Source organism: Podarcis melisellensis (genome assembly GCF_964234715.1).
Source record: "Podarcis melisellensis genome assembly, chromosome: 2".
Lineage (NCBI taxonomy): Eukaryota > Metazoa > Chordata > Lepidosauria > Squamata > Lacertidae > Podarcis > Podarcis melisellensis.
Window position 1 is genome coordinate 120,911,918 of NC_138529.1, and position 8,198 is coordinate 120,920,115.

The 8,198-nt window shown below is 47.2% G+C and overlaps 1 protein-coding gene across 1 annotated transcript in view; it reads left to right on the plus strand.

Moving 5' to 3' along the window:
* Positions 1 to 8,198, plus strand: part of LOC309364385 (uncharacterized protein) — a 111,187-nt gene that overhangs the window by 58,314 nt on the left and 44,675 nt on the right. The gene's annotated exons all lie outside the window — the stretch shown is intronic.

Sequence of the window (8,198 nt, forward strand, 5' to 3'; positions counted from 1 at the left end):
CCGCGTTGCTTCCAGAGTCGATTGTAATGGGGACTTCCAGGGTGGTTCCATTCGGCAACTGGAGTGTTGCAGTGAGCTGCACCGCTGGCTTGGGTGGTAAGGGGTCTGTGTGCTGCAAAATCGCTGGGGACTGCTCTACAGACTCGCCTGGCTGAGCCCCAGCATCGCTGTCTCCAGCCAGGCATTGTCGTTTCCCTGAAACTGCTCCTCATGAGGTACGTCTGCTGCGACCGTTGCTAAAGCTGCAGTGTGTCTCCGAAACCTCTGGGGACACTCTTTAGCCATGTGCTGTGCACTATCACAGATGTAACATTTCCTGTTCCCTCTAGGAGGCTTCTCCTTGACTGCACCGGACGTTGGGGCTCTGGCTGCTGTCTGAGCTCTAGCACCGCCAAGCTCCATTGGTTCCTCCCCCTGCCGCATTAGAGGCGAAGGATGCGCCTGGCCGAACTCCCTGGGGATAAAAGGAGGTGCCCTCGCTGGCGCACGCACCTGGCGACCTTCCTCATTGTGCCAAGGACGTTCTTCGTGTCGTATTCCAATCGCAAGAGCCCTCTGTACTACTTCTGCTAGGGTTTGAGGTCTGTCACCCCTGGCCAATTCATCTTTTATGGAGCTGTGGAGTCCCTCCCAGAACAAATCTCTCACTGGTTTGGAGTCTTTCTCCCAGCCCAATACATTCAGCAATGCAAAAAAGCGCGAATGGTACTGACGCACAGTGGCTTTGCCTTGTTTGAGTCCGTGCATCTGTTGGCGCACAACATCAACATCCACGGTGGACTGGAAACAAGCGTCCATCGCTTTAATAAATTCATCAGAATCGCGGCGGGCAGGACCATCTTCACGCCACAAATTGCGCAGCCACGCTCTGGCGTCTCCATGCAAATGAGACACAATAAAACCCACTTTCTCCTCCTCATCTTTAAAGTCATTGCGAAGCAAATGCAGTGCATACAGGACGTCTGCTCTGAAACTGGGGTAGTGCTTCAGGTTCCCATCGAAGGGGGCTACTAAATTTCCTCCCTGCCTTCCGAGTCCGATTCCCTCTGATCTGGACCCCGGGAACCCCTCTTTGCACGCACGTTCCCACCTGGTTTGCAGATCGTGGCATCGCGCCTCCGCTTCTTCACTCTTCTTCTGGGAGACCACTACCGCAGTGGAAAGCTCGGAGACTGCGTTTCGTAGTGCTGTCAACTGTTCCTCCGCACTCATGGTTGCCACACTTCGTGAGCTTTGCAAAAAAAAATTTTTGCGTTCTTTTCTGAGAGGGGACTTACTGTCAGGGCCGCCTCAGGTCCCAGCTCACAAGAGACCAACGCCAAGTCCACTTTATTTACAAAAGTCTTTATTGAAGTACATTGTTTGTTCCACAGCCGAGGCGCGCAGCCCCACGTCTGTTACGCTTAGACCGCTGAAGTCCCCTCTGAATCAGTCCCGCCTCTACACCAGTTTAAGAGGCTTGTGCTGGTCCACCTCTTCCTGTCCTTCCTTTTCCGCAGGGTCTTTCTGCCCCCCTGGGTTCCTTCCCTCCTGCTTTCCCCTGACGCTGAGTCCCCAGACGCCTGCTCCCCCCTCCTCCGTGCTTTGGGACCAGGCTCCTCCTCCGGGCTCTCCGCATTTCCGCGCGCCTCCACATTTGAACTTGGCGCGCGTTCGCTACCCCTGACCTTCCTCTTGACAGTTATACTACTCTCTGTACTACTCTCCGCCCCTTCCGGCAGGACGTCTTGCCCCAATCTCCTTCCCCTCTCTGCTTCCTGCTCTGCTCCGCCTGTCACACTGGGAACTCCACCCTCTTCACTCCGTTCCAGCTGGGAAGCCTGCCCCGATCTCCCACTCCCACTCGGGGTTTCCCTGCTGCTCCCCTGCTCCTGACGAGTCCCCCCTGTGGCTCCCCTTGGCCTGACCAGGGGCGCCCCCTTTTGGGAATCCTCCGATTCACTTGAGAGACTCATGGAAGCCCTCAAGTCATTGTCATCCTCCTCCTCCTCGTTCCTGGATTCTTCCCCCTCGCTCTCAGTCTCCTCCCTCATCTGTGCCTCTCTCCCTGAACCCCTGACACATGTCGTTCCTCGTTGGTGATCAGTATATGAGTTCTGAGTTCATGAATTGGTATAAATTGAAACAAAAAAGGGTAAACAGCGGAGAACAGAGAACATTCAACTTCGCATAGCCGAATTCCTAGTCAAAAGCTATCGTGGCCGTTGGGCTTAGATTAAGTGTGTGTAATAGTCATTTTCCATCTTACGTTACCAATTAAACTATCCTTATTTTTCGCTCTATCGGTCGCACTTTCCCCCCTCCAGAAATGAAGAGGAAGTGTTTGTGCATCCTATGGAGCGAATGCAGGCTTTCGCTGAAGCCTGGAGGGCGATAGGGGTCGGTGCGCAGCGGGGGTTGGCGCTGCACACCCGGGCTTCAGGCTGCTGTCCGCGAGCCTTTGGAGCCCGGCGGGAACTCCCGCCGCATTCAAAAGGCTTGTGGATAGCTGCCTCTTCTGGGGGATGGGGTCGCTCAGGCTTCCCCCGCCCCAGCCCCACAGCTAAAAACGAAGCCAGGAGAGTTAGCGGGATCCATCCCGCTCGCTGTCTTGGCTTCTGCCAAAGCCGCCCGCAGCCTCTCCCGGCTGGAGAGTTTGCGCGCGACTAAAGAGGAAGCCAAGACAGCCAGCGGGATGGATCCCGCTCACTGTCTTAGCTTCTTTGCTCTTTGGGGCTGGGGGGGGAAATCATTTTTTCCCCTTTATTTCCCCCCTAAAGACTAGGTGCGCCCTATGGTCCGGTGCACCCTATGGAGCTAAAAATACAGTATACAGAGTTGGTCTCCTCATGAAAATGAGAGGAGATTCAAGGTGAAGTAAGAGATTTAGAAAAAAGTTTAAATTTAGACCAAATTTAGATTGAGGCAACAGCTGGTGGGGAGTGTGCAGGTGAAGATGTTCCTGCTTGTTTCAGAGGAGACACGGACGTTGCTGGATCCTGACAAGAGAGCTTTGCGTAAGGAAGTCAAGGAGGAGAATTGTGGGATCATGGACCCTATCATTACACATCAATTTTCAAATTCCATACATACCTCTATTTCGGGGTGGCCAACTTCCAAGAGACTGCGATCTACTCGCAGAATTAAAAACTGGGAGTGATCTACCCCTGTTTTTGAGGGGTTCAGGTCAAAGTTGTTGAGCTTTTATTAGCAACTCACCAAAGGAGCGCTGGGGGAAAACCAGCCTCCAGCCTCGGTTTGTAAGCTCTGTCTTCCATTCTCCAACAATGGAAGGAGGATCCGGGAGGGGGCCAGCGATTGACTGCGATTGACCAAAACCTTGCAGGGATCTACCAGTAGATCGTGATCGACCTGTTGGACACCCCTGCTCTATTTGATGAACCTCCACTATTTGGATGGAGACCAACAGCATCTGAGATTCTAACATCCACACCGTGAGCCCTGAATGGAGGGATATCAACTGTTTGTTAATATTCTTTGTCTAGTCATGCCTTTTAAAACAATGACCAGGCTTGTCTGAACCACCCAGGCCTTCTTAAATGTGGGCTTGAGAGTTTTTAGGAAAGTTGAAGTAACTTCTGTCAGGTTTGTTGTTTTGGCTTCTGTTTGCATTTGATTGACCAAAGAGATGACTGACCTTGAATATGGGGTTGATTCCAGGATTGAGCCAAATAAAATCTATCCCAGATAAAAGCCAAGCAATATGTCAGTTAATACCAGCCAACAAAGGCAGTGAAAACTATTGTAAGGCCTCACATTTAACTTCAGTCCTTCCTTTATCACAAGCATTCATTAACTTTGTTCAATGATGGATGTGAAGCACGTCCCCTTCGCTCTGAGTGGGGTTGGGGTCCGGGGCAGCAATGCAGAGTTAGCATGACTTACCCTAACATGGCAGTGCATTGCTGGGGGAGGGCTCAGGTGGTGGGTTTGATGCTTCTGTGTCATCTGAACCCTGGTCACAGTATGCAGGCAGTGGCGCCCCACTGGTTTCAAGAGAATCAGGCACCCCTCAGGCATGCTCAAGTGTTAGGGGGTTGAAGATGCTGCACATCTAGAATGCTGTTAAGTTAGACTTCAAGGCTGTCCTCTTGAGGCTGAAACGGAGCACTCTCAAGTCTCTTGGTGAGATGAGGGGTGGGGATCTTTGTTCAATAATCTGGAGCTCCATTTCTTCCTGAGGCAATAATTATCTTCTGTCTTCGTTGCAGATGGTGATGAATGGGAAGGGAAGAACAAGGGGGACCACAACAGAATCCACATATCAGAGAAATCAAATAAATATTCAGAGTATGGAGAGAACATCGGCCAGAGCTCCCAGTCCACCTCCCATCAACGAAAGAGCTTCATTCGGAGGGATAGCCTCACTTCACATGAAAGAATTCACAGAGGAGAAAAATTGTATCACTGCACAGAATGTGGAAAGAGCTTCAATCGGAAGTATAATCTCACTTCCCATCAAAGAATTCATACGGGGGAGAAACCCTATCAGTGCCTGGAATGTGAAAAGAGCATCAGTCAAAAGGACAGTCTCACTTTGCATCAAAGAATACATACAGGGGAGAAATCCTATCAGTGCTTAGAATGTGGGAAGCGCTTCAGTCACAGATCATATCTCACTTCCCATCAAAGAATTCATTCAGGGGAGAAACCATATCAGTGCTTGGAATGTGGAAAAAGCTTCAGTCAGAGGCAGGATCTCACTTCCCATCAAAGAATTCATACAGGGGAGAAACCATATCAGTGCTTCGAATGTGGGAAGAGTTTCAGTCACAGACATCATCTCACTGTCCATCAAAGAATTCATACAGGGGAGAAACCCTATCAGTGCTTGGAATGTGGGAAGAGCTTCAGTCGAAAGGACAGTCTGACTTTGCATCAAAGAATACATACAGGGGAGAAATCCTATCAGTGCTTAGAATGTGGAAAGAGCTTTATTCATAGATCACATCTCACTTCCCACCAAAGAATTCATACAGGGGAGAAACCCTATCAGTGCTTCAAATGTGGAAAGAGTTTCAGTCAGAGGACCCATCTCGCTTCCCATCAAAGAATTCATACAGGGGAGAAACCCTATCAGTGCTTTGAATGTGGAAAGAGCTTCAGTCAAAAGAACACTCTCACTTTGCATCAAAGAATTCATACAGGGGAGAAACCTTTTTAGTGCCTGGAATGTGGGAAGAGCTTCAGTAGGAGCACCCATCTCACTTCCCATGAAAGAATTCATTCAGGGGAGAAATCCTTTCAGTGTTTGGAATGTGGAAAAAGCTTCAGTCACAGCCAGGGTCTCACTTCCCATCAAAGAATTCATACAGGGAAGAAACCATATCAGTGCTTCGAATGTGGGAAGAGCTTCAGTCACAGCACCCAGCTCACTTCCCATCAAAGAATTCATACAGGAGAGAAACCCTATCAGTGCTTGGAATGTGGGACGAGCTTCAGCCAGAGCAGCAGTCTCACTTCGCATCAAAGAATACATACAGGGGAGAAACCCTATCAGTGCTTGGAATGTGGGAAGCGCTTCAGTCACAGATCATATCTCACTTCCCATCAAAGAATTCATACAGGGGAGAAACCCTATCAGTGCTTGGAATGTGGAACGAGCTTCAGTCAGAGCAGCAGTCTCACTTCCCATCAAAAACTTCATAAAGGAGAGAAACCACATCAGTGCTTGGAATGTGGGAAAAGTTTCAGTCAAAGCCCCCATCTCATAATCCATAAAAGAATCCATACAGGGGAGAAACCATACCAGTGCTTGGAATGTGGGAAGAGTTTCAGTCACAGACATCATCTCACTTCCCATCAAAGAATCCATACAGGGGAGAAACCATATCAGTGCTTCGAATGTGGGAAGAGTTTCAGTCAGAGATCACATCTCTCTTCCCACCAAAGAATCCATACAGGGGAGAAACCTTATCAGTGCTTGGAATGTGGAAAGAGCTTCAGTCACAGCCGCAGTCTCACTTCCCATCACAGAATTCACACCAGAGAGAAATCTTCTTAGTGTTTGGAATGTGGGAAGAGTTTCAGTCAGAGTGCCACTCTCATGGCCCACCAAATAATTCATACAGGGTTGAAAGCATATCAGCGCATGGAATGTAGATAAAATTTCCCTCGTAAAAAAGTCAATTCAAGAACTCACAGCATGGTGAATAATAGAATGGTAGATTCGGAATCTAGTCCAACACCTGCCAACGCAGAAAAAAATCATTTCAAGCATCCATGACAGATGGCCATCCAACTTCTTCTTAAATACCTCCAATGAAGGAGAGTCCACCCCCTTCTGAGGGAGTTCCTTTTCACTGCTGGCTCTTACTATCAGAAAGTTCTTCCTGATCTTTAGGAGGAATCTCATTTTGTGTTGCTTGAATCACCTCTTCAGATTCCTTCAAGACCTTGAGAAGGACTTCTGTATGTCTGAGAACGTCCAGGGGATTGGACCATGCTCTATATTCAGGGGGGAACCCATGGAGAGGAGTCCGATATAGGGCTTAAGTCATCTGGGCATTGGTCAGATTGTCATAATTACAGACATACTTACTGGTTTGGACGGAAGTGATTCTTATTCTGGGGAAGTGGTGACTGTGAGATTACAGGTGCTCTCGCCAATATTATCCAAACGTCCAGTAAAACTTTGACACAGCAGACCAATACCCGCTGAGGTCGATGTATTGGGAGGTTAGGTTTAGGGCCGTGTGGTATTGCTTAATTGTATGTGGGGTCCCTATAAAGGGAACTTCTTCCTCCAGGTGGGAGGGAGACTGGTCAATTTACCATCAGTTGAATGTAACATTTAAGTCAGATTTTTTTAAATGGATTTGCAGAACAAAACTCACAGTTTGAAAGGTAGTTATTAGGCTCCAGGGTTAAAATATTATCTAAATGTTACTGGAGTGGGATACAAAGAATGAAATGATAAAATCATGAATGAGAAGCTGAGCCAGAGATGTAGGACAAAACATTGACTTTGCTTTATGGGAACAACTGTGGAAAGTAAATTTAAGATTTACAGCTAGCTACATGTTAAGGGAAAACTTCATGAAGATGATGCAGAGGAGTCAAGATCATCAAGGGTCTGAAACCAAGCCTTATGAGGAGGGCTTGAAGGAACTGGGGGGGGGGCGTATCTATTTCAAGTGAAGTTTGCCGAAATCTACGCTTGCGACATGGGCTGTCATACGTCCAGATTTTCCCGGACATTTCAGCAATTTCCGCCCAGACACTGCTTACAATTCTGGATATGTGGCAACCATATCTGTATACAGTGGTACCTCGGTTTAAAAACAGCTTAGTTCCTGAACAACTTTGAACTCGAATGCTGCAAACCTGGAAGTCAGTGTTCCAGTTTGCGAACTTTGCTTCGGAAGCCAAATGTGCTCCTGAGCTTCTGTTTCCACTGTTCCGCTGCTAATTTGCATCCCCCCATTGTAATCAAAGCCCTCCATTTCCAATTGCAGTGTTCTGAGGTGATACTTGGAGCTTTTATTTGGTGCTTTTGTTTTTGCTAAAAGAAATTGCGTTTTTATTTGGCTTTTTCATTTTTGTGACTGTGGCTTGTTCTTCATTTTTGATTGATTGTGTGACTGCGGCAATGCATAAAAGCCCCATCCAAACAATGTCTATCATCAGTGCAGGTAAGAAAAAATAATAATTTTAATTTTAATCTAAACTACTGTCTTCTTTCTTTTATAGTACAGTACATTGATTATTGCTTTCATTTTATGGATCAATGATCTCGTTAGATAGTAAAATTCATGTTAAAGTGCTGTTTTAGTTGTTTTTAAAAGTCTGGAATTGATTAATCTGTTTTGCATTACTTTCTTTTTTAAAAAAAATATTCAATTTTTTACGTACATATATTATCTTCTTACAATTTTTAAATTTGCTGTACAATTTTTTCCTTTCCCTCCTCCCCCCCATACCCATTGGAAGGGTTCAAACAATTATCCTCAGCCATGGGCATAGCGTCTTTAGTTTCCACCGAATGTCTTTTGTTCCAGTAGTTTTTATCCATTCAAGATAGGGGTTCCCTCTGATCCTTATCGTGGTGGACTTGACCTTCCACGTTGTCTCCTGTGACATGACTGCGACAATGTCCGACTGAATAAGTTCAAACAAATAAGTATTCCATGCCTCTACTGTCCATTTTCCTCTCTCTTTCCAACCTAAAGCTATCGTTGCCTTTCCTGCTAATATCA